Here is a 27,459-nt window from a genome sequence, read left to right as displayed (position 1 = left end):
GGGAGCTGGGCATGTTTAGCCTGGAGAAGAGGAGGTTAAGGGGTGATATGATAGCCATTTTCAAATATATAAAAGGATGTCACATAGAGGAGGGAGAAAGGTTGTTTTCTGCTGCTCCAGAGAAGCGGACACGGAGCAATGGTTCCAAACTACAAGAAAGAAGATTCCACCTAAACATTAGGAAGAACTTCCTGACAGTAAGAGATGTTCGACAGTGGAATTTGCTGCCAAGGAGTGTGGTGGAGTCTCCTTCTTTGGAGGTCTTTAAGCAGAGGCTTGACAACCATATGTCAGGAGTGCTCTGATGGTGTTTCCTGCTTGGCAGGGAGTTGGACTCGATGGCCCTTGTGGTCTCTTCCAACTCTATGATTCTATGGTGGCCTCACATGACAGAGGTCATACAGAAGATGGAGCAACTCTGGTTTCCTTTTGTCCCCTAGGGTGGTGGAACCAACGAGTGGAAAACTGCACAGGAGCGGGTTTCAACGAAACATTAAGAGAAACTTCCTAATGGTAAGAACTGTTTTAACAGTGTCGCAGGCCACCTTGGGAGGTGGCGGGTTCTCCTTTGCTGGGAATGTTTAAGCAGCAGCTGGCCGCCCCATCAAGGGTTGGATTAGATGTCCTCCTGAAATCAAAAGCTGGCCACTTTATTTGCCCCTCACAGCATCCAAGGTCTTTACTCACCCATCCTGCACAGAGGCTGGCGTAGGAACAACCACTGCACCTGTTTGGGAATGGCTTCTAAACTCACGTGTTTAGAAGCTGCCCCATGCAAAGCGAAATGGAATACTGTTTATTATCAGATCTTACTGCACGTCACATGAAACCTCCCAGCACTGCACAAGATGCATGGATGGGTCTGTAGTTTGCATTGCACAACACCAGTTTGGAAATTATAATTACAGTGCCAGTGAAAATGCTGTCGTTATATAATTGCTTTCCACATTCGAGTTCGCAAACAATTCAGCAGGTAATTGCAGAAACTGGTGTGAGCTAATGAGAGAGGTTCTTGTCGGTGCTGAGCCCAGCCTGCCGTAATCACAAGTGGAATGCTGTCGGTCCATCGGAGGTGGGACAATGTGGAAGAGCAAACAACAGACACTTCGCTAAATGCAGGTGCGTCATCTGGAGGATCGGGGAATTCAAGGGAAAAGGAGAAGTGAATTTGCTGCAGGAAAATCGGGTTCCAAGTGCAAGGGGAAACCAATGCCTGCTGCATCCACGAGCTCTAGCTTTTTATGCTGCCACCGAGGTGTGTCTGTCTGATGTGCCCAAATGAAGAGGTACTAGATGGACACGGTTGTCCATGGTGAGGATAATTGCAATTTTGTTTAATTTATATTATGAAAGTCTATGGAAGCTGCAACAGAGTGACATTTTGGAGCTGCCAAATGCATGCATGAGAAGGGTCAGCTGTGGGAGGTTAAAAAGAAACCTTCCCATTTGTAGCAGACTTAAGATCAGTGCAGGATTTTCAAGATTACTTCTGCACACATGCATGTATTTATCAGAGCAGACGAGTGAAATGTTATGCACACATATATTCTGTATGATTCTGCATGCTTTTGGATCCTCATAGGTGTTTGCACTTGGGTGCACTTTTGTGCATGCAAAATATACATGATTGTATATAGTGGGGATGCACTTTTGTGAATCCATGTATGTGTTGCACATGTGTGCCCTTCTGAATATATGCTTTTAGCATGTGTTTCGTACATACACATATATTCTGGTGTGCTATGTGCAATAAATACCTGCATATGAGAGATGGGCTTTGCAATTATTATTTTCTCTTTTGTGTTGTGCATGTCTGTGCTTTATATGTGCATGGAAGGTTTTAACATTCATGTGTTTGTGTGTTTAGTTCACTTCTGCACATGTATGTACAAAACTTTTAGCATGCATTTGCAGTAGAAATCTAGATCTGTGCTTTGCAGATCCATGTACGTATTTACAGGTTTGAATACATACATGTGATGTGTTTGTGTCTGCACGTCCACAAATGTTTGTGTGTTTGCCTTTGTACTTGGCCATACGTGTGTGTGCACATAAGATATCTCTGTGAGCATTGCACACATGCCTATTTTGTATGTTAGTATGCATGCCTGGGTTTGTGTGTGTGCATCTACGTGTGCTTTTATAACCTTTTTAATTATTGCTTGCATATCTACAGATGTGTGCAAAGATGAACCACACTTTGGGCTAAATATAGGTGCACGCTTTGCACATGTGTTGTGCATATATAGGTGTTTATTGGATATTTTCATATATATATATGAGTACACATTTATGTTCTTCTCTGGATGTGTGTGAGTTGAGCACCTACTGAGTTGAGTAGCCACACCCACAAATTCTTCAATAGCCCCACTGAAATTAATGGACATGACTAACATAGGATCATTGCTTTCTATGGGCCTACTCTGAGTATAGCCTAGGTGGAGCCAACCCTTTGCCAATGCCCTTCCCCCTCACCTTGTCATGTTTGTCCATTTCACTACTGTTTTAGTCATGAGTTGAGGTCTTCTGGGCCCAGTGATCCACTTCCACTATTTCCATCATGATTACATGTTCCCAGGGCTGGCCCAAGACATTTTGGCATCTGAGGCAAACCACAAAATAGCACTCCCCTCACTGCCAGGGAAAAGGGGTGAGTGAAGAGATGCATCAGGAAGAAGAGGAGGGGGAGAGAATAAGGATCTATGCTGGGGTCTGCTACCCTTGTGGATCATGCCACCTTGCATTTGCAGAAGGGACTGGCGGTCGCCATTTCCCCACAAGGCTTTCACCATGAGCATTCCCACCCTGGATCCTTTACCTGGCTTGTTGTTTTGGAGTCATCTGTTCCGTGTTCATGACTTGGTTTGGTTAGCACTAGTTTGACAGGGATGCTAAGGGGGGGGGGTGGATTTCAGGAAGCTGACTAGGAATAGTGCCTTTAGTATTTCTGTGCAAGGGAGATTATGACATCTTACCTCATCTCTGAGACAAAGTGTGCTGTTGGGAATTCTCCTTTCTACATAACTTCTGTGGGAACAGGAACTCTTAACTGTCTGAAAGCAATGTAGCGATCGGTAGGAACATAATATACAGTGTACTTGTACAAGTCATGGATGAATTTGTCCATTTTGGTTTCTCTCAGTTCCTCATTTTTCCCAGTCAAGATCAGTTCTCCACATTTCCACATCAGTTTGTGATTTTTAAAAATGATTTAAATGGCCTCGTGAAAGTTCATCAGAAATTTGGTCTGAATTTCTCCTAATATACACATTTTTGTCTGTCATTTTGCCCAGTGCACACATTTTTGCAAGGCGTTCTTCCCTATTACAATGCATTTTTGTGTGTTATTTTCAAAATAGGGACACTTTACACTGGTGTATGCATTTTGGCTGGAGAACTGCATTGCTAACTTTGGAAAGTTCAAATTTCGAAGACTGGCCGTGTTTCTGTTCCCATATTGTTTTGGAAAGTGTGAATTGTGTAGATTTGCCTTTAAATGCAAGCTGAATCAGATTTCTCCCCTATCACAACTTATACTGTGTAATGAAGATCAGAGCTCACTATAAGATTTGGACTGATTCAAGGGGCTCCTAGGATGGCAGTTAAATAATTTTTGACAACGGGTGTGCCTTTGTGAATCTTCCTGAAACACCTGTCTGTGTGAAAACCTCTTGGAATGCATCCTGCACCATGTTCTGCCATACGACTCAGGAAGGGCCTCTTGCAGGACAAAGCGTCCCTTGCTCATGAAACCAGACTCACTCCTCCCCCTCCGCCTCCCTGATACTAGCAGCTGAGGTCCCTGAAATTCCTTGCGATTGGAAGCACTGGAGAGTCACGAGGCAGGTAGGTGTACAGAGAACCAAATAAATTTGAGGGCTGGTGCTCAGCTGGGCTGCTCTTTTGGCTTCATCTAAACAAGTGGTTTCCAATCAAGATGCAGCACACTTTGGGGGAAGCAGTTTCTTTGTTGTTGTTGTTTGTATTGTTATTGTTGTTATTAAGTGGTTTCTAAAATGGGACTAATGCAAGCTTGTGAGCAACCTGAGCAGCTGGCAGGGCCCTGTCACCAAAAAGCTCTTTTTTTAAAAAAAAAAATGGCTACAAAATAATCATTGGAGAGCTCTGATGCAAAGGAGAGCTCCTTTATTTTAATGATTGCATAGAAGCAGGCTTTCAAGGATTCGTGTTTTGCATAGCAAGCCATCCCCCCTTACCCTTCGGTCCTCCCTAATACCAAGAATAAGAGAAATGACAACCAATATTTAGGCAAAATCAGGCCCCAACTTTACTGACAGCATATGTAAGAGGTTTGGCACAGGCATTGGGTAGACCCCACCCCTTCCAGCCAACCTGTTGGAAGACTTTGTGTTTTGGGATCAACCCAAAATGAGGGAGTTGCTTACCTACATCAAGGAGTAACAGCCCCACTGGATTGTACCTGAGGGGTGCTGTAGCCCCTCACTCCTGCCTGGGCATCTGGACCAAAGAATTTCCCCAGTACCCCTTTAACATGACACCCCATTTCAGAGGGACCAGGCAGAGATCACAACCTCCTCTCCGACCAAGACTAGGTCTATCCATTGCCTAAACCACCAAAGTTGTGACACTTGCTAGAAGGATGGTGAAACCCAGAGGGCTGGAGCCAATTTGCCAGCTAGGAAAATTCCAGCCTGGTCTCGGATACGGTGGCTCAAGCAGAGCAACGGCAATATATAAAGGGTGGGAGATGAAAAGTGAAAAGTGGCTGCAGAGCAAGGCCTATGTTATATTCTGGAGGGGTTGGTTGAGCCCGCCCCTGGTGGTCCATGCCCATTCACAATTTGCTGATTAGGTGAGTGGGCGGGACCAATTACCCAGGCAGCAAGCTTGACCCAGAGGCTTCCTTTGCTGCCTAAGAAACAGTACTTCCCACATCGGATCCTGGCGCATGGGGGAATGCCAGCCCGCAATGGTGCCCACCAGAGAGGCTGAAAGGACCTTCTCTTTCCTGTGCAACTAGCTGTACTTGCCACTTCCCCACTGTCCAAAAAATACAGCAGGGTTTTCTCTATATATCTGAAAAATGCTGCAAGTACTGGGTGTGCTTTAGGAGTGGAACTCTCATTTCGACTTCTTACTTTTTCTTTAAACTTTTTGAAATTTGGTGAAATTCAGTTTTATGTATTATATCATTTCAGCTGCAGTTTGGAATTATACAATATCAGAAAGTTGCTCCCTGAAGTCAAATAGGATATGTGGGTGCCTATCATTACCAACAATAGGATTTCAGCTGCTGCAGAGTTCCGGATGACATAAAAGGGCTGCCTGCCATGTAATGTCTCTAAGCCTTTTGACATTTTCCCATAAGGATGGTAAGAAGTAAGAACTCCTTGCTTCCAGTGCTGCTCTCAACTTGTAACTGAGGGTCAGGTTCAGCTAGGGCCACTACCAGCACCCAGTAGTGGACAGTTATGGACAGTTATTGGGGCCATCACTGACACCTGCCCTCAGTCCACCTTTAAAGCATTTCCCCTGTCCTCTAAACCACACCATGTAGATGGGTTAAGTCACTATTTCAATTTCCCACAATACCCCTGGCATAGAGTTGTTTGGGGCATTGTGGGAAATCTAAATGCTGCTACCTGGGAGCTCCTCAGAGCACTGTTTATCACTGACCACCACCTAGAAAGCCCAACAGGGCCCAGCAATGGAGGTGGAGGACCACCTATGGAGGAAAGAGGCCATAAAAGGACACATTGTCCAGGGCCCTATCAAACCTGGAGCTGGCCCTGGGCTCAGCAATAAGAACATAGGGACCCTTTGTTCCACCTCCGTTCCTGCACATTCCTAGAGCAATGACCCTGGAAAGCTTACAAGTAAGGCGTTGGAGACAGCTATGCACACAGCCAGCAGACATATATGAGGATTGGCGTCCTGGAAGCATCCCTATATCAATATAAAGATGGTTCAGATGACCTCCCTATCAATGATAAACCTAAACCTTGGAATGGTTCCACACACTTTATTCATCTAAAGGGAAAACTTCTTTTTAAAAAACCTAACATAGCACAGTGTGGATGTGCTAAGAATCAGTTCAGCCACATGACCAGGAACTCTGATAAGGTAAGTCTAGATATTGATGTAGAAACCAGAAAGTGGTGACATCATTGCCACTTTCCACAAGAGTGAAACCACAGCTCTGATTGTTCAGCTGCAGTCAGCGACAGCCATCCTTCTCCACTGACTCCATTGTCATCATGCAGCAGAAATGTAAAGGAAGCAGGGGCAGTCATGCTAACCTGGTGGCCATGCTTCCACCTCAGGCCCTGCACTGAGGAGAGCCCTGCTTTGCTTCATCAAAGGAGAACTGGTGTCGTAAATGTTTCCTGAGGTTACTGAGAGGGCAACGGTTGTGTCATCACAACCACTTGATTCCTGACCTTCTCGTACCTGAACTGAGGCCCAGCTTCTGACGGTTATTCTGTGGTTTTTGTGGCTTTGCTCAGACATTGCCATGACAGTGAACATGAAGCTGGGCGCAAACAGGATATGACACTGCTACTTTCATATGTTCCTCATCATGCAGTATCTTGGTCCATGGGCCTGGGTTCCTCATGTGAGGGGACTGGGGAAGCCGTCTGAACTGAACATATGGAGCAAAACAAGTACACTGAACATATGGAGCAAAACAAGTACACTGCATAAGACGTCTGAACATATGGAGCAACACAAGTACACTGCATAAGACGTTTCCTGACACCACCACCAATGTGAACATTGTGTATGTCACCCAAAGGGAGAAAGTCAGCCAGAGGGCTCTGGAAAGAATGTCTCACCTCAGTTTCTTGAGGGGTTGAGGGTGGAGGTTAAGAAATGTGTTCATCAACTTCCTCACTCACATATAAAACAGAGCTAGTGATAGGGATGTTATCTTGCTTACAATTGGCACTGAATTTTTTATTTCAAGAAATACCCTGGAGTGACTCTGGAGGTCCCTCAAGGAATGGGAAAGCCAGACATTTTACTGAAATTGGGTAATTTCTCTGGAGGGTTTCATACATCTGATAGCCTTTTGCATTCCTGGTTTTGATGAGAGAATAAGATGGATCTACAAAAAAAGACATGCTGTAACCTCAGGAAATCAGCCATGTAAACTGCAGGCACCAGTGCTGGATTCTATTAGCTGTGTGGAAAATTTATGGGGAGTAACGTGAGTTGATGCTTCAGCACAAGTTGGGGCAGTGAAACTGCACCCCTAATACTTGCAAGTTATCTGGTTGAGTCATTACATCAGGGGAAGCCAAAATGGCACCCTCCAGATGTGTTGGGCTCCAGATACCATTAACCCTACCCAGCATGGCCAGTGGTCAGGGATTATGGGAGTTGTAGTCCAACAACATCCAGAGAGCACTAACTTGGCTATCCTTGAGTTAGAGAAACCAATATGGTGCCTATGGATGACTATATAAAATATATTTTCTTCAAAGGGTGTGGCAAACCTCAAACTGCAGGCTGTTCATGTCCAGGCATGACTACATTCCCTGGATCAACTGTATGCATGGAACTTGCCCTGTTTTGTGTGTTTTGCTGCCAGTTTTCAGACCTACCCTTCACACACTCCCTAAGACAGTTACATGGCTTTGTTCAGCTTTTGCTCACCAATGGGCGTATGTGAAGGATGTCATGTCTCATCAAGTATAGAGATAAATCATCTGAAGCCTCTAGTTCTCCCACAGATAAATGGAGATCAGGAATAAACATATGGGAATAAGAGCCTCAGCAAGGGTGAGGTTGCCAAGTCAGCTTGCCACATTTCTAAGCCCCCTCAGAATAACATGCAGGAAGCATTTTAGGTTATGGTGTGCCAGCCACTGTTCAGGTTTACAATATGAGGAATATAGGAAGCTGCTTAATACCACATCTGTTAAATTCTTCTTGGTAGAGGCTGATTATGGCAGAAGTTAGAGGAATGAAAAGTAAGGGCTGCCAGAGCAAATGGCTGGTGGAGCCAGGGTCAGTGGCAGATGGAGCCAACTAATTCTGGTTTTGTTCCCATCCTGCTCCTTGCTGAGTTTTACAAGGGCAGCACCAAGGACAGATGTACACCATGCATCAGCACATTTTGAGTGACTTCTTTTTGATACAGGTATGGCCCAATCGTGGAATTTAGAGTGTTTCCTTGTAGATCAACTTGTCCAGCTTTGCTGTTGTTTAGACCTTTATTCGGCTTACATAAACTCTAAACTGACACCAGGAAGATTCATACCTATGCTTACTCATGACTCTGTTGTGACAAGCCAAACCTTTCCCTAAGTAGTTCACCTAACTGTGCCTGACTCACAAGTAGACTTGGGAGAGGAGAAGTTCTCTGCTTAGTCCATCAGCCCAAGAGGAGAGGCAGAAGCTGCTTGTTCTCTACACCACCCTTGTGCTGAGAGGGAAAAGTGAATTAGCTTGTTTTGCTGCCCAGATTTAACAGAACAAGAAAAACCCTATAAAGGTTTAACTCCCTCAGAATGTTACAGATTTATAACTGACTTTCATCATAGAGTTCTCTGGCAAAAGGCAAAGAAGATTTATAGAAACTCAAGGGAACCCCTAATGCTGCTAATGTCCACTGAAGCAGGGAAGGTCTCTCACATTCACACATAACACTTCAAACTGACCTGGCTTCCCCCAGAGAATTATGGGAACTGTAGTTTGTTAAGGCTGCTGATCATTTTGGGAGACTCCTCCCAGAGCTACAATTCTCAGATTTGTACAACAATCAAGCCCCCTTCCATGGAACTCTGGGAATGGGGGAATAGGGGTCCCATAACAATTCTTAGCACCCGTAACAAACTACAGCTCCCAGAATTCTTTGGGGTAAACCATGGCTGTTTAAAGTGGTATGGTATTGTAATGCTTTAAATATATGGTGCAAATGTGGCCTCTTGGAAATAATGTGATTCTACGTTCCTCTTACACGAAATCTTATGCTGAAAACTACAAGAATATAAGGGGAGGGGAGAATATTAGGCAGAACTACTTATGAAGAGCATTAGAATTCAGACCATAGGCGCCGACTCCATGGGGCCTGAGGGGGCCCGAGCCCCCTCAAAAATTTGTTTGGGGGGCTCTGCCCCCCCAATAATTTAAGAAAAACAAAGCCACTCCCGATCTAGAGAGGGGGTGGGGTTGCGGGCTCTCGACCCATCAACAATCTCGCGGGGCTGGCGTCAGCCCCGCGAGAAGCGGGGATTCCCCCTAGCTCATTAATATTCACCGCCCACGGCGGCAGCCAATCGGCTGCCGCAAAGGGCGGGCCCTCACAGGTTCACTTAAGGTCGGGGCAGCCCGGGGCTCGCCCCTTTCGTTCCCCCAGCAGCAGCGGTTTGGAGGTCTTGGGCCCCCCCAATATTTTTTATAAGTCGGTATGGGCCCCCGCCCCCCCCCAATATTTTTTATAAGTCGGCACCCCTGATTCAGACCTACAATTACTGCTATCATGTCAATTAGAAGCTCAAAGAGAACCCCCCCCCACCTCCCCTCCTCCCTCAAGTGGGTCACTGAACGGAGCTCTGAGGGTCAAGCAGGACAATTGCAGATGGCCAATCCCGTGGCCACCCATGTGCCTTGTAGCTTAAAGGCTCATTAGATGAAACCCAACTAGACCTCCGTGCCCAGAAGTCGCCTGTTTTGCCAGCAGCACTAATACAAGCTCCCGTTTTAGCCCTGCTGGCTCAGGGCACAGCCTGCCAGTTTAATTGAATCTGGAAGGAAATAATACACAGAGGATTGGGGATGAAAACTAATGAAACACTAAAGTGAATTAAAAAAAAAATCCAAAAGGATTAATGTACAATAGCAAACCAGAGGCTCCAGGAACTAAGCTTCAGGGTTTAGCATGAGCTTTTGTAAGAAAGAAAGGGGAGGTGAAGAGTGTGTGCGAAGCCGAGTAGCGAGACAACTGGCAGGATACACAAAGCTGACCAATCGCCATGTGACTGCCGCCATCACCTCAGCATTTGTCTTCCCAGGCACACCTTAGCATCAAACCCCTTGCCCTTTAAAGAAGCTGCCATATGTCAACCTACTAGAATCTAGCAAGGCCAGATCAGTCATATTGGAAGATTAGGTAGCTGCCCATGTCAGCACAGTTTCTGAGATGTCTGCTTTGCCACTGGGCCAGACCCACAGTTGTTTTCTGGCATGGCACCACGGCACACACACACACCCCTCCACAAAACACCCCAGAACCCTCCATATGCATGGTTGTACTCTGGCCTCCCCTGTTAAGTGTAGGAAATAGATGAGCCATCTTTTCCATTTATATGCTTGTTCAGTATAACAAACATTTGGTTATTCAGGCAGAGAAACTTGCACAAGGGGACTTCCTGGCGGACTATATTCTTAGCAGATGAAAATAAATTTGTAGAATAGAATCATAGAATCATAGAGTTGGAAGAGACCACAAGGGCCATCGAGTCCAGCCCCCTGCCAAGCAGGAAACACCATCAGAGCACTCCTGACATGGTTGTCAAGCCTCTGCTTAAAGACCTCCAAAGAAGGAGACTCCACCACACTCCTTGGCAGCAAATTCCACTGTCAAACAGCTCTTACTGTCACGAAGTTCTTCCTAATGTTTAGGTGGAATCTTCTTTCTTGTAGTTTGGATCCATTGCTCCGTGTCCGCTTCTCTGGAGCAGCAGAAAACAACCTTTCTCCCTCCTCTAGGTGACATCCTTTTATATATTTGAACATGGCTATCATATCACCCCTTAACCTCCTCTTCTCCAGGCTAAACATGCCCAGCTCCCTTAGCTGTTCCTCATAAGGCGTCGTTTCCAGGCCTTTGACCATTTTGGTTGCCCTCCTCTGGACACGTTCCAGTTTGTCAGTGTCCTTCTTGAACTGTGGTGCCCAGAACTGGACACAGTACTCCAGGTGAGGTCTGACCAGAGCAGAATACAGTGGCACTATTACTTCCCTTGATCTAGATGCTATACTCCTATTGATGCAGCCCAGAATTGCATTTTCACAATTGTTTTTCACATTTACCAGAATGTTTACATAAGTGAATCAATCAGAAACCTACAAATGGAACATCTTGGTTTTCAAAACCATACATTTTCCTAATCTGCCTGAGGGCTGTTTCGCCTCATGTGGCATGTGATACTGTTGAGAGGTTTTTACAAGTTGGACAAAACTGACACAAGCCATGGTGATTTCATCTGTCTTTTCTACATTTTCCTGTATATGCTTTGAAAAAACAAAACACCTTCTCTACAAATTCAACATGGAAACTTAAAAAGATACAACAAAATGATATAAAATTAACCAAAGCACCATAAGATGATAACTAAAAACCAACAAATGTTAAACAGCTGCTCCTTAGGCCTGGCCTGCAAGTTGCAGTGTAAATATATTGAGGTGGTGATGAAGTGACAACAGGATTTTGAGTGTATGGACCTGTTCTAGACTAGAGCACCTCCATGTTTTAGTCAGAACAGAAGAACAATGTATAGAATAAAGCTACACTGGGGAGGTACTTCATATGAAGACCACAACAAGCTGGTCTCCACCCAGGGCTGGCTCCAGATGTTTTACCGCTAGAGGCAAAACAAAGAATACTGCCCCCCCCTTTTGTTGCGTGCCTGTCTGCCCACCACCACCCGGCACTGGGCACATTGGCTTGCAGTGGGCACACAGCAGACAAGGAGGTGGCGCCAGCAGCTAACCAGCACAAGAGGCAGATTTCTGCCTCTCTCAGAAATCCAGAGCCTGGCGCCCTGGGGCAACTGCCTCACCTTGCCTCATGGCCCTGTCATCACCACATGGCAAGAATAATATATAGCTCAGGATAGGCCTTAGATCACCACATTATTCGGTACAGAATACCCTCCTAAAAGTCATCAGATTTGGACCTTTTCAAATGTTACCATGATTATGCTCCTGCACATGTTAAAAAGATGTCTGCAAAAGGAGGGGCAGAGAAGAGAGACCATTTCTTTAGGTGGTGCAAACCCAGTTTGAGGGAATGCAAGCAGTGCGATCATAAATGTGTGTACAAATAGTGCATTTGGACTGGACCACCCTGCCTCAAAAAGCTCTGTAACTCGCCACCAGTCACTTCCCCTCCTGCTCACCATCATAGCAGCTATTGACCATTACTCCTCAGGACTAGAAGACTCTTCTAGTACAAAGCTTATGTAAAACCAAGGTAGTCGACTGGAACTTGTGGGTGAAAGATCTTACACTGGTGTTGGTATTTCTTTGGAGAAGCCAGGAACACAAGATTCCTTGCTGGTGTAAATCAGAATAGCTTCAGGGCCCAACTGACCAGACAAATATTTGACTCAGGGAGCTTAGCATGGGGGAAAAGGTCAGGATCATTTCTCTACAGTCCATGAGTAAGAAATGTACTATGAGTAAAGTCAAAAACAGTTAATCTCATTGTCCAATCTGTAACAGAGATTTCAAGAGTGTTGGAATTATTAGACTTGATAACTATTCTCCCTCCCCCTCTCCATTTTCATTGGTGTTGAGGACAACTTTTCTGTCTAGCTAAATAGAGTTTGTGCATGAGAGAGTACAATTAACTGTGGATTTAACGGCCACTTAGACATTGGGGTGAAGTTCTCTGTTAATCTTTTGAGCACATTATCATCACATTATTGATACTCAAGCCCAGTCCAGTTGTGGTTTCCATTCTGTTAAATTTGCATGATCTTAGCCTGGTAAGGCATTTTGCAAAAACAGCACATTTCTTTCCACTTCTGTTAACTGTGGCGTTACCACCTCTTATCTAATGGATGGCATGAATGGTTGCCTCTTACTACAGGTCTGCCACCTGATTAGAGTGGGAAAGAAAAGATTTAAATTCATTGTCTTTGTGTAAATGACACAGCTCAAAATATCCCCAATGGGAAACAACTACTGAAGCACAACAATAAATCCAACATTCTCCCTCATCCTTCCTTCCCTTTCGCCTTGAAAAGCTGTGAATGGACTCATGCAGAAGACAAGTTGGCAAGTTGCAAAATTCAGGGAGAGCAGAAGTATTCTTAAAAATGACCACTATTTTGAATTATGGGAGAGAGACCCAAGGAGGGCACAACACATGCAGACATAATTGCTAAAATGGTTTGTTAAGCTTACTTTATTTACTTATCTTTGGAAAAAATACAATTCACTTTAGCCATTACTGCAGGAACCCAAAACATAAGATTATGAAAACACATACCACAGAAGGAAAATGAAATCAATAAATCATTTATTAAAAGTAAGCATTTTATATCACATATGTATGACATTCAGAATTGTTTTTGCTTATGTATTTAAAAAGCTACTACCATTAAGCATTATTACCTTAACCTACACACAAACACAGTAGGGACGCAGGTGGCGCTGTGGGTTAAAGCCTCAGCGCCTAGGACTTGCCGATCGAAAGGTCGGCGGTTCGAATCCCTGCGGCGGGGTGCGCTCCCGCTGCTCGGTCCCAGCGCCTGCCAACCTAGCAGTTCGAAAGCACCTCCGGGTGCAAGTAGATAAATAGGGACCGCTTACCAGCGGGAAGGTAAACGGCGTTTCCGTGTGCGGCTCTGGCTCGCCAGATGCAGCTTTGTCACGCTGGCCACGTGACCCGGAAGTGTCTCCGGACAGCGCTGGCCCCTGGCCTCTTAAGTGAGATGGGCGCACAACCCCAGAGTCTGTCAAGACTGGCCCGTACGGGCAGGGGTACCTTTACCTTTACCTTTACACACAAACACACAATTATCTAATGGAGAGCCATATAGGTAGGGAGACAGGAGAAGAATAACCTTGCTTCTCTTCAGATCGTATAAAGACAGGAGAAGAAACATAACAATGAATGTCAATGGCTACCATCATCACCACAGTAAAACAGAAGTCAATGGAATACATATTTCAGGGCATCTTATCTAATGGTATATCCAAAGCAATGACAACAAACAGAGGAATTATAAGGAATTATTGTTAGGGATTTTCCTACAAGATTGTTAGGGTTCATATGGAAACTGACCAGGTCGCTTGAGCTACCTTTTGAAGAGCTTGGAATCAAGTTTGTTTATTGTGACGTTCTCCTCCATTCCTACTTACATGTCACATGAAAAAGAGGACAAAAAAGGATACATATGCATAAAAATCACATATGATTATGCATGGATTCAAATTTACTGTTATTTAAAAATAATTTTGCATGGTGGGTAAGTGTGACCAATTGCCCTGTCTGCTGTCCAGGTGCTTTTGATGGACAATTTCAAGGCCACTGCTCTCCCTTCTTATGATTCTTTAGACTGGACTTAGATTGGACAGCCCTTCAGATGGCCAGCCAAATGTTTGCAGCGTGAGAAATTGAAAAGAATTGACTGATGCTGTCACGAAAGGTTACCACGGGGATGGGGGACCTGTGGCTTACTATATATGTTCTTAAACTCCAACTCCCATCATCCCTGAACATTTGACTTGTTAGCAGGTGCTGATGGGAGTTGGCATCCAATGACGGAAGGGCCACAGGTTTCTTATCCCTGGCTTAGATGACATACCAGACAGGAAGCAAGACAACAGCTTTATTGTCTCTCTCCTGCAATAACAACAGATTCAAGGAACTCCCCAATCCAGTCAGATACATCTATGTCTAGGGCCAGCTGGGCTGCGTATTCACTAGACATTTAAAGCAGAAGGAAGAGCTTGTGACCTTAACAAACTATTTTTTTTGGGGGGGAGTCATTTGCTTTAAATGTATAGTGCATACACAGCCCTAGTGACACTATCCAAATCTACATTGGGAAGTTCTCCGGTGCAAAGCCCACTGAAATCAGAAGGGAAGCTACTTCCATTTCAACAAAACTTGTGCAGGAAAATTTCCCAGGGGATTGTGCCCAATCTTAACTGGCAATTTCCTTATGGATCTCCTCAGGCCCTTCCAAACTGCAATACTTCTGAGAAGGAAGGCCTGCAACAACAAGAAATAAAGCCTTCTGCTCCATTTGCAGCCAGGTCTGGTGGTGCCCTAAGAAGCCAAGAACTCTGAGGTAAAGTGAAGCATCCTAATGCCCTTCATCAATAGTGTACCCCTTTGGTTGTCGTAAAGGGATGCGGGTGGCGCTGTGGTCTAAACCACAGAGCCTAGGGCTTGCCGATCAGAAGGTCGGTGGTTCGAATCCCTGCGACGGGGTGAGCTCCTGTTGCTCGATCCCTGCTCCTGCCAACCTAGCAGTTCAAAAGAAGCACACAGTGCAAATAGATAAATAGGTACCGCTCCGGCGGGAAGGTAAATGGTGTTTCCGTGCGCTGCTCTGGTTTTGCCAGAAGTGGCTTAATCATGCTGGCCACATGTCTGTGGACAAATGCCGGCTCCCTTGGCCAGTAAAGCAAGATGAGCGCCGCAACCCCAGAGTCATCCGCAACTGGACCTAACGGTCAGGGGTACCTTGGTTGCCGTAGTTACCAGAGCCCTTTTGTAAGTGGGGAGGGGGCCATCTTCTGGAGGAGACAGAAGGGCTGTAGTGCAAGGACAAGTTCAGCTGACAGAGCGGAAAGTGGGAGCAGGAGAGGAAGCAGAAGGGAGAGGATTAGAGATAAATACACCAGCAAATCCCTCCCATAATCGGATAACAAACTTCCTCTGCGCTTAACATGCCTTTTCTTTTGACCACACAGCCCCCGGCTGAAATTCACTGATACAGACACACAGACTGCAGAAGTGCCCAGAGATGCAACCACAATCATGCAATTGTGAGCACCCTGTTCAGAGACACACACAGCTCCAGAGTTGGACTAGATGACTCTTGGGCCATTTCCAACTCTTAAGATTCTGTGACTCTACCACTCCAGTCAGTTTCTGTTTATAGAATTGTTGGTGATGAGGTGCCTCAAGCAGCAAAAATATATGGTGCTGGTCTTGTTCTTTTCATTGGGGAAGAGAGGGTTTTCCCTCCAGCGGTGAGAAATAACATATCTTTTGTGCAGAAGCCCGCAAAGCACTTTTGTTCATCGTTTCAGGTGTTCCTGATCTAGAAGCAATATTCTCTCTGGCAGTCCTTTAAGTCTGAACCTTCAGCATTTCTCCCTTTAATTCTATGTTTTTTAACAGACAACACAGAATCACAGTATTATGGAATCATAGGGTAAGAAGGGCCCCGAGGGTCATCTAGTCCAATCTCCTGCAGTGCAGGGATCTATCTCTGCTAAAGCACCCATGACAGATGGCCATCCAACCTCTGCTTAAAAACCTCAAAGAAAGGAGAGTCCACCACCTCTCGTGGAAGTCTGTTCCAGGGCCAAACAGCTCTTACTGCAAAAAAACAACAACTTCCGAATGTTTAGTTCTTGTAACTTGAAGCCATTGGTTTGAGTCCTCCCCTCCAGAGCAGGAGAAAACAAGAAAACATGGCAGGGAGGGGCCTGAAAGTCTGTAGGAAGTTTTGAAGGGAAGGTTTAATATCGTTTAAGAAATGCTGAGAGTGCTTACGATCAATCAGACTTAATTACAGAGTCACACTTGTTAAAACAAAAGAAAACACCATCACACAATTTCTAACAATATTAGTTAAGATATGAAATAAATATACAAAATTCCTGAGATACTTGAATGATGTAGATGAAGGTTGTTGGGGTTTTTTTAAGGAGAAAGGGGGTTTCGAAGGTTTTGTAAAATAGCCTCTCTGGAGTACAGGCACCTTTCTCAAGCTGGTAGAACCTGCAAGATCCTTCCCCAATATACTGTCCTCCAGATGTTAATGACTACAATTCCTGTCTATCTCAGACAATGCTGCCATGTGCTGCTGGTGAATTTTGTATTCTAAAACATTGGGAAGAAACCAATCTGGGAAAGCCTGACACACACCAGTGTCTTCAGGGGGATGAAAAGGGGCCAAATAGCACTGAACAGGTCTCAGCCAAACCAGTTTGGGAGTCCAGGATGATGGTTTCACAACTGCCACGCCCAATTTCTCCTCACCTAGTAGCTACGTGTCCTTTCGGTACTTAATGCAACCAGGAAGAGTTTCACCTCCTTCAGGTGAATTATAGGGAGAGCTCTGGCAGTGGCTTTGTACAGAATAATGTTTAGCTCATCTCAAAGTAAACAGCTAGAAAAGAATATATCTAGCAAAATATATGGCCACTAGTAGACCCTTGTGGTGGGATGCTAAAGAGAACGTAGACCCCAGTGGAGTAAAGTTTTTAAGCTATTTCTCACTCCATAATTCTAACCAAGGGGTAGGCAAATGTCCTCCAAATGTTGTTGGACTACAGCTCCCATCAGCTCTAACCATTGGCCATGCTGGCTGGGGCTGGTGGGAGTTCAACAACATCCAAGGGCTAAAGGTTCCCCAACCCTGTCCTAATCTAAGAAGGGTGACTCAGGGCAGTTCACAAACAAAAATTGAGAGTATAGGTAATGAGCTATCATGGAAAATGACTCTGAAGTGGGTCAGCAGAAGTCTGTCTAAGGGACCCAGCAGAAGAAGACTTGATTTCAAGCCAGGAGTTCAGACCAGAAGCAACACCTCTACGTGGTGTAGAGCCAGTGTGGTGTAGTGGTTCAGAGCGGTGGACTTGTAATCTGGGGAACCGGGTTCGATTCCCTGCTCCTCCACCTGCAGCTGCTGGGTGACCTTGGGCCATTCACACTTCTCTGAAGTCTCTCAGCCCCACTCACCTCACAGAGTGTTTGTTGTGGGAAAGGAAGGGAAAGGAGAATGTTAGCCACTTTGAGACTCCTGAAGGGGAGTGATAAAGCGGGATATCAAATCCAAACTCTTCTTCTTCTTCCACGTTCACACCTACCACCAAAGAACCTTCCTCCACTGGACTCTTTTGGCAGACCTGGCAGAAGTGCCCCTAAAGGCCCCTCAGCAAGGCCAGAGTGAATGGATCTAGTTTCTAGTGTGCAACATTATGTCACCTCAAAGTGCCAGATGTGGACTGAGCAGCAATGCAGCCAATATAGGTAAAAGGTAAAGGTACCCCTCCCCGTACGGGCCAGTCATGTCCGACTCTAGGGTTGTGCGCCCATCTCACTTAAGAGGCCGGGGGCCAGCGCTGTCCGCAGACACTTCCGGGTCACGTGGCCAGCGTGACGAAGCTGCTCTGGCGAGCCAGCACCAGCGCAGCACACGGAAACGCCGTTTACCTTCCCACTGTAAAGCGGTACCTATTTATCTACTTGCACTTAGGGGTGCTTTCGAACTGCTAGGTGGGCAGGAGCCGGGACCAAAAGACGGGAGCTCACCCCGCCGCGGGGATTCGAACCGCCGACCATGCGATCGGCAAGTCCTAGGCACTGAGGTTTTACCCACAGCGCCACCCGCAGCCAATATAGACCAAATCAATCATATAGCCACTTCTCCATGCTAGAGATGGCGGAACAATTTCATGCCAGTGGCATCGTCATGCCTAATTCATACTTCCCTAAACAATAAGTGAATGAAAAATGCATCTATCCTTCAAAATTCAGACTTCTCCAAATTTTGTAATGCAATTTTCCAACAAAAAACATGTTCAAAAACAAATTAGGTTAAAAGGTGCATAAAATGCATATATTTGTGACTATAACATACAAAAATGCATTACAGGGGATATTGCAAAATGTGTATATTAGGCAAAATTGCATACAAAATTATGAATATTTGGGGATTAATATGCTAGCAGAGTGACTTTACAAATAAATAAATAATTCACAGACTGAAGGAGAAATGTGGCAAACTGAATCGAAAACAGTTTCATCCATCCTGCCCATCATCAGTTCTCAGTATCTTAGAGCTAGGATAATCTGGAGCTGCTGAGATAGGTAAGCTTACTGAGCTTATTTTTAAGGAAAGTATTGCCTTTTAACTTAAAAAAATATTTCTGCACTGATTTATTTCAAATTAGAAAGGGTTCAGTAAAATAAATCAATGAACAATTAACAACTGCCAGTAGCCAGGCGGCCTGGCTTCCCGTCCTTCAGTTCAAGTCCATGGGTAAGGTAAAGGTAAAGGACCCCTGGGCAGTTAAGTCCAGTCAAATTTGCATGAGGGGAAACTAATCACTAACCCCACTGGTTTATCACCCACTATTGCAACATGCAACACAAAACCTCCAGATAAAAACCTGGCAAACCAAAGATCTACACCAGGCTTCCTCCACATCAGCCCTCCAGATGTTTTGAGACTACAATTCCCATCATCCCTGAGCACTGGTCCTGCTAACTAGGGATCATGGGAGTTGTAGGCCAAAAACATCTGGAGGGCCAAGGTTGAGGAAGCCTGATCTACAGTGACTCAAAGACTTCTACAAAAACAACAAACCCACACCAGCACAAAAAATGCAAGACAAACTAGGGGACACCCAAATACCTTGGCTAACACACCATCAACTTTTTAAACAATCCAGCAGTAAAATCAGCAGCCACTAGGCCCCTGACCACCTTCAAAAACGTTCTCCTGACAGTAGAGGGACATGGCAAAGGGATGGTATCCACAATATACAAAATACTCCTCCAAAATCCCACAAACCCCCTTGACGCAATCAAAGAACAATGGGAGCATGACATAGGCTATGAAATGAACCCCACCCAATGGACTAGAATAATAATAAATAATAATAATAATAATTTACTATTTATAGCCTGCTCATCTGTTTGGGTTTCGCCAGCCACTCTGGGCAATTCCCAACGTAATATTAAAATAAAATAAATAAAATAAAACTTCAAACATTAAAAACTTCCCTAAAGAGGGCTTCCTTCAGATGTCTCCTAAAAGTTAGGTAGTTGTTTATTTCCTTGACATCTGATGGGAGGGCGTTCCACAGGGCGGACGGCCCTCTGCCTGGTCTTGACCTCCCTTTAAGTCCATCTCAGCCAAAAGAAGGGAACTCACTCCGAAAACCACCTACAGTTGGTACTTAACATCATGGAAACTGATGCTGATTTACCCAGGAACTTCACCAAGATGTTGGAGAGGCTGCACCTCCACATGTGGTGGGAATGCTCTAAAATCCAACCCTTCTGGAGAGTAGTCCCACAAGAGATATGCAAAATAACTAAACAGGTGTTAGAACTCATCCCAGAACTGACCCTACTGAACATCTTCCAAGATCATAATGACCACTCACATTATTCAGAGCTTATAACCTATCTACTCTCAGCAGCCAGAAGCCTCATAGCCAGACGCTGGAGAGACCTGTCAGGAGTAAACATGGACCAATGGTCTCAAATTGTATGGGAAACGGCCTTACTAGAAAAGCTAACCAATAAATGGAAACTGACACTGGGACAAATAGAAGAGGACGCCTTCGCCGCAGTATGGCTCCCCTTTATCATATACACAGCCCAACAAGACAACAAGAAGAATCCACCGACAGCATATGAATCAATCTGGCTTCCCTGACCCAACAAGCCCCCCCACTCACAAATGCAGCCAACTACAGACAACCAGCCACACCCTGGACTCCCCCAATCCCTCTCACTACCAAGGAAATGTAATAAGCAAATAGAAAGAGAAGCTACCCAGTTGACAAAACCCCACACATACACTATACAAAGCCTCGCCACCCCACCTCTCTTCTCTCCCCTCTTCTTCCCCAACCTTAGACTGTACTCAACACTATTGTCTCACAACAAACGTAACTGATGTGTAAGAAAGACTGCACAACCTGAAAAAGAGAGAGAAGGCATGTACTTTTGTAAACCAAGAAAATCTTTAATAAAAAAAACGAGGGGAAAAAAGAGGGGAAAACTTTCAAGAAATTGGAGGGCAGAATTCAGCACAGGACTTCTGCAAATGATAGATACAGGAAGTGGAGGAGGAAATTGGTGCAGATGAATGGAGGTGGGGGGGGCAGGGGAATGGAAGTGTGACCTATGAACTGAACTGGTAGCCAGCCTAAGGCAACCTGCTGAGTTCATGGCTGAGGCAAGATCTGAACCAGGGACTTCCCAGCTCACACTTTTAGCCACTGTATGACATCACAAGCTCTGGTATAAAATTCATATTCACCTGAGGGGATTAAAAGAATAAAATAAAATGCATAGTACAGTCTTAAAATATGTTTCAATGGTAGGAGGGTTAGATGAGTATTGCTAAGTGGTTTACACCACAAACAGCCTGGCCAAAGTCAACGCATCCAATCGTTTTGATCATGTATGAGCCAAAGTCATTTATGAGGTTATAAAGGGATCACTCACACTGTACTGGATCACATATTGCATTGAACTATGGTTTGGCATGCCTGTTGTCTTTGTCCATGGAGTTTTCTTGGCAGGGATACTGGAGTGGCTTGCCGGTTCCTCCTCCAGGTGGATCACGTTTGGTCAAAACTCTCCACTATGACCTGTTCATCTTGGGTGCCCTGCTCGGCATAGTTCATAGCTTCTCTGAGTTCTTCAAGCCCCTTCGCCACAGCAAGGCAGTGAAGGCAGTGATCCATGAAGGCTGCATTTTGTCTCCCTGCTTATTTAACTTATATGCAGAATTCATCATGCGAAAGGCTGGGCTGGATGAATCCCTAGCCGGAATTAAGATTGCCGGAAGAAATATCAACAACCTCAGATATGCAGATGACACAACCTTGATGGCAGAAAGTGAGGAGGAATTAAAGAACCTTTTATTGAGGGTGAATGAGGAGAGTGCAAAATATGGTCTGAAGCTCAACATCAAAAAAACGAAGATCATGGCTACTGGTCCCATCACCTCCTGGCAAATAGAAGGGGAAGAAATGGAGGCAGTGAGAGATTTTACTTTTTTGAGCTCCATGATCACTGCAGATGGTGACAGCAGCCACGAAATTAAAAGACGCCTGCTTCTTGGGAGAAGGGCAATGACAGGCCTAGACAGCATCTTGAGAAGTAGAGACATCACCTTGCCAACAAAGGTCCGTATAGTTAAAGCTATGGTTTTCCCAGTAGTGATGTATGGAAGTGAGAGCTGGACCATAAAGAAGGCTGATCGCCGAAGAATTGATGCTTTTGAATTATGGTGCTGGAGGAGACTCTTGAGAGTCCCATGGACTGCAAGAAGATCAAACCTCTCCATTCTGAAGGAAATCAGCCCTGAGTGCTCACTGGAAGGACAGATTGTGAAGCTGAGGCTCCAGTACTTTGGCCACCTCATGAGAAGAGAAGACTCCCTGGAGAAGACCCTGATGTTGGGAAAGATGGAGGGCACAAGGAGAAGGGGGCGACAGAGGACGAGATGGTTGGATAGTGTTTTCGAGGTTACCAGCATGAGTCTGACCAAGCTGCGGGGGGCAGTGGAGGACAGGAGTGCCTGGCGTTCTCTGGTCCATGGGGTCACGAAGAGTCGGACACGACTAAACGACTAAACAACAACAACAAATGGTTTGGCAAGATGTGCATGAGCACATGAGAGCCTGTGAGCCTTGAGCTGACGCTCTTCCTTCTCTTTCTCCTGTATAGCTGGGAGGAGAGGTTTTGCAGCCTTGTAACAATTCTCTACAACCCTGGTCTTCAACTGGTGGGTTGTGACCCACCAGTGGGTCATGGCCTGATCCAAGGTGGGTCACAACACTACCACCATGCAAATATTAAGATTGCAGACCCTCCAAGCGTCCCTATTTTCTAGGGACATCCCTGATTTTGAGACAAAGTCCTGATTTTTTAGTTTTCCCTGAATGTGCCACTTTTCCTTAAAAGGTAAAAGACCCCTGACAGTTAAGTCCAGTCGCGGACGACTCTGGGGTTGCGGCACTTATCTCGCTTTACTGGCTGAGGGAGCCAACGTTTGTCCACACACAATTTTTCCGGGTCATGTGACCAGCATGACTAAGCCACTTCTGGTGAAACCAGAGCAGCGCACGGAAACGCCGTTTGCCTTCCTGCCGGAGTGGTACCTATTTATCTACTTGCACTTTGATGTGCTTTCGAACTGCTAGGTTGGCAGGAGAAGGGACAGAGCAACAGGAGCTCACCCCATCGCGGACATTCGAACCACCAACCTTCCAATTGTCAATCCCTAGGCTAAGTGGTTTAGAGCACAGCGCCACCCAATATCCCCCACTTTTCCTTAGGATGTCTATTTTCACTGAAGAAATTTTGGAGGGTATGGAGTTATCCGATTCGTGAGCTGCCTGAAGGGAATCCTGTATAGGGAAGTTTTTTAAATGTTTAATGTTTTATTGTGGTTTTTTTACATGTTGGAAGCTGCCTCGGGTGGCTGGGGCAACCCAGTAAGATGTGTGGAGTATAAATAGTAAAATTATCTTTATGGAATGGTACGTCCCTATTTTCATCGGAGAAATGTTGGATGGTATGAAATTAAGAAATGGGCCCACAAATGCACGTTTGGGTCATAGGTGGCTCCTGGGTCTGAAATGGTTGAAGATACTTGCTCTGCACTGACTAGCTCTCCAGGGTTCCAGATAGGAGCCTTTTCAGGTTGTGCCTGGAGAAGATGTCGATTGAACCTAAGGAGATAGTACAAGAATACTTGGCTAGTTTAGATGTATTCAAGATGTCGATTGAACTAAGGAGATAGTACAAGAATACTTGGCTAGTTTAGATGTATTCAAGTCTCCAGGGCCAGATGAACTGCATCCAAGAGTATTAAAAGAACTGGCAGATGTGATCTCAGAACCACTGGCAGTCATCTTTGAGAATTCCTGGAGAACAGGCGAAGTCCCGGCAGACTGGAGGAGGGCAAATGTTGTCCCTATTTTCAAAAAGGGGGAAAGAGAGGACCCAAATAATTACCGCCCAGTCAGTCTGACATCAATACCAGGGAAGATTCTGGAGCAGATCATTAAGCAAACAGTCTGTGAGCACCTAGAAAGGAATACTGTGATCACCAATAGTCAGCATGGATTTCTGAAAAATAAGTCATGTCAGACTAACCTGATCTCATTTTTTGACAGAATTACAAGCCTGGTAGATGACGGGAACGCAGTGGATGTAGCCTACCTTGATTTCAGCAAGGCATTTGACAAGGTGCCCCATGATATTCTTGTAAAGAAGCTGGTAAAATGCGGACTTGACTATGCTACCACTCAGTGGATTTGTAACTGGCTGATTGACCGAACCCAAAGGGTGCTCATCACTGGTTCCTTTTCATCCTGGAGAAGAGTGACTAGTGGGGTGCCACAGGGTTCTGTCTTGGGCCCGGTCTTATTCAACATCTTTATCAACGACTTGGATGATGGACTCAAGGGCATCCTGATCAAATTTGCAGATGACACCAAACTGGGAGGGGTGGCTAACACCCCAGAGGACAGGATCACACTTCAAAACGACCTTGACAGATTGGAGAACTGGGCCGAAACAAACAAGATGAATTTTAACAGGGAGAAATGTAAAGTATTGCACTTGGGCAAAAAAAATGAGAGGCACAAATACAAGATGGGTGACACCTGGCTTGAGAGCAGTACATGTGAAAAGGATCTAGGAGTCTTGGTTGACCGCAAACTTGACATGAGCCAACAGTGTGACGCGGCAGCTAAAAAAGCCAATGCAATTCTGGGCTGCATCAATAGGAGTATAGCATCTAGATCAAGGGAAGTAATAGTGCCACTGTATTCTGCTCTGGTCAGACCTCACCTGGAGTACTGTGTCCAGTTCTGGGCACCACAGTTCAAGAAGGACACTGACAAACTGGAACGTGTCCAGAGGAGGACAACCCAAATGGTCAAAGGCCTGGAAACGATGCCTTATGAGGAACGGCTAAGGCAGCTGGGCATGTTTAGCCTGGAGAAGAGGAGGTTAAGGGGTGATATGATAGCCATGTTCAAATATATAAAAGGATGTCACATAGAGGAGGGAGAAAGATTGTTTTCTGCTGCTCCAGAGAAGTGGACACGGAGCAATGGATCCAAACTACAAGAAAGAAGATTCCACTTAAACATTAGGAAGAACTTCCTGACAGTAAGAGCTGTTTGACAGTGGAATTTGCTGCCAAGAAGTGTGGTAGAGTCTCCTTCTTTGGAGGTCTTTAAGCAGAGGCTTGACAACCATATGTCAGGAGTGCTCTGATGGTGTTTCCTGCTTGGCAGGGGGTTGGACTCGATGGCCCTTGTGGTCTCTTCCAACTTTATGATTCTAGGATTCTTGGATTCTATGAACCTCTATGTGCAAAAGAGGATGCATTACCTTTGAAATGTGGTCCTTCCCTAAAACATACTTCACTTTCCTTGGATCTTGGTCTGTTGTGCCTTCAGCAATGAACAGAATTTGGTTATCTCCCCCCCCTTTTTTTAAAAAAAAATCAACCAACAACACTTCTTTCCTGGCATAATTGTGTGGCTTGTGTGTTTGTGTGGTTCTGGGTGGTGAATTTTAACACCATATTTTTCTCAACCAACCACTCTACCATTCTGGCATAATTTCTTTTGCTTTGGGCACAGAATATCAGGGTTTTTGTGTGCATGTAAAGCATTTGTGCTTTGTCTGTACAAATGAGATCAAGTTCATTATTTGCTCTGAGGCAATAATCAAGAGCACAGGGAGTGCTGCCGTTCTCCAGTGAGGCTGCTGGGGTGAAGACTGCATTCCTTTGGGACTTTGGCTTTTTAAGAGAGGAAGTGAAGAGCGTCATGAGTCGTGGAAATTGAGGGCACAGCGTCATTAACTTAGGTTAGAAACCAGTCAAGACTTTCTGGTTGACACCCCAAAATCTTGTTAAAAATGCCCTGTGATTTCAGTGGAGCGTTTCACCTCCAAACGTCACACCCACACTCAGCAGAGAATAGTTCAGCTAGCTCCCTGGTTTAGTTAGTCCAAAAAGGCTTTACAGTAGAATTCCTTTCCTAAATTGACCCAACCAATATACAAAGATACCATTTCAAATTTCTAAGAGTGGGGAGATTTCAGGAAAGGTGTGCTAAGAAGCTGCAGGCTCCCAATTCAGTGGCAGACTTAACCGCAGGGAGAATCTCAGGGTTGCTTGTCGCTTGGAAATCCTAAGCATAGCTTTGGGGGACGAAGCAGAGGCACCTGGGGCTGTCGCTGGCCACATTGGTCCAGGGACACTATCCGTGAGACCATGATGCTACAATCCATGTTTAACGAGAACAAAACCTAATTTCTCATTCGGTGCTCTAGTTGGCATGCTGTACCTAATTTTTGCCTATTATCAAAGCCTGCCATTTGGATGGTGGAACATCTGCTTTAATAATTAATAACAATATTAGCCTGGTTCCAGATTTAATAGTTTTACAAGTACGTATTGAGTTTCAAAATATACATATGCATCATTATCAATACTTTATTGCGGTCCAAAGACCCATAAAACATAAACCATAAAACAATTTCAAAACTAGATACAGTTAAAACGACCAGACATACAGATGGTAGAACCAAGGCAGTCATTTTGTTTTATCTAGGGCATAATGATCTTTCTTTCTTATAACCTCCGAAAGAAACCTTGCCATGGCCAGTGTAATATCATTTGACCTGTCTTCCAAAAGATATTTAATATGGGAGGCTTCAGATTTTCCAGGGAAATTTGCCAGTAAGGGTTTGATCAGTTGATCCCTTGATTGCTCATATTACCCACAATGCAGTAGGATTTGCTTCATACAATCGATAGTCATGGGAACATAAACAAAGCCTATTCTGATAAGGGATGCCTCTCAGTCTGCCATTTAGAACTTCCGAGGGAAAGTCTGGCTTTGGTAAATAAATGCCGATAGGTAGGTACAAACAAATTCCTAAGGTGTAAGGATACCTATGCAAAATTCACACAGATATAAAAATAAGAGGGACCTGCAGGCTGCAGCAAAATCCTGCAGTGTTGGTCTCCTCTTCAGAATTCCAGAATTCCTAGGATATTCCATTCCATTTCCTTTCTTTCCCCTTGTTTTCTGTCGTCTAGCCTATTATCCAAATTTCATGCCCACTAAGTATACCCAGACTGCATTGGGCTGTTTTGAGGGTTCCCTCCTTAGGATTCCCCCCTAAGATGCTTTTGTACTTTTGCAAACTTTAGGGTTTTCCCAAAGTGAGCTGATACCCCTCCCTCAGTGCATGAGTAGCACCATTTTAGCTGCGTGGGATTTAAACTCAGATGATGAATTTGCTATTTATATACAGTATAGCAGTTTTGGGGAACCTGAGGCTGGAGGCCAAATGTGTCCGCCAGGCTTCTATGTCAGGCCTTCAATATGCTGCCCAGGGCACAAACACATCACTGGTGTGGTTTGGACCCTCCTGTAGTGATGTTACCTGGGTAGAATGTGTCCTTGAACCATGACACAACACATCTGAAGGCAGTGGGTGGGTGCGATGTCTGGTGCTATTTCCTTGTTCAAAACCAATGACATTGTGTTTCTGACCTCAGCCTGCTACTGACCTGGTTGTGGAGGGCAGGGGATTGCCCCAAACTCTGCCCAATAATTGAATCCTGGAGCAAGCAGGGCCAGCTCAAGACATTTTGCTGCCTGAAGTGAAGGACAAAATGGCGTCCTCTCCCAAGGTTCATGCAGAGTAGAGTGGTAGTTGACTCTTACTCCAATACTGGTGAAAGGACCGTATCTTTCGTTGCA

The 27,459-nt window shown here is 45.1% G+C and overlaps 3 long non-coding RNA genes across 3 annotated transcripts; 2 read left to right on the top strand and 1 right to left on the bottom strand.

The window, feature by feature from the left end:
* The first annotated feature begins 777 nt into the window (after nt 1-777).
* LOC307223311 lies at nt 778-8,561 on the top strand. The gene is made up of 2 exons (XR_013842066.1): nt 778-1,312; nt 5,181-8,561. It is a non-coding gene; the product is annotated as an uncharacterized lncRNA (long non-coding RNA).
* A 9,015-nt stretch (nt 8,562-17,576) lies between these two features.
* Nucleotides 17,577-18,500, top strand: LOC307222424. The gene is made up of 2 exons (XR_013841752.1): nt 17,577-17,938; nt 18,311-18,500. It is a non-coding gene; the product is annotated as an uncharacterized lncRNA (long non-coding RNA).
* Nucleotides 18,501-19,652: 1,152 nt separating this feature from the next.
* Nucleotides 19,653-25,604, bottom strand: LOC307222425. The gene is made up of 3 exons (XR_013841753.1): nt 25,040-25,604; nt 22,302-23,391; nt 19,653-21,182 (listed from the first exon to the last, which is right to left on the bottom strand). It is a non-coding gene; the product is annotated as an uncharacterized lncRNA (long non-coding RNA).
* Nucleotides 25,605-27,459: the final 1,855 nt, after the last annotated feature.

Source organism: Podarcis cretensis, assembly GCF_951804945.1.
Source record: "Podarcis cretensis genome assembly, chromosome: 8".
Lineage (NCBI taxonomy): Eukaryota > Metazoa > Chordata > Lepidosauria > Squamata > Lacertidae > Podarcis > Podarcis cretensis.
The sequence above is the reverse complement of the archived record's forward strand: the minus strand, read 5'-3'. Positions and strand labels throughout refer to the sequence as shown.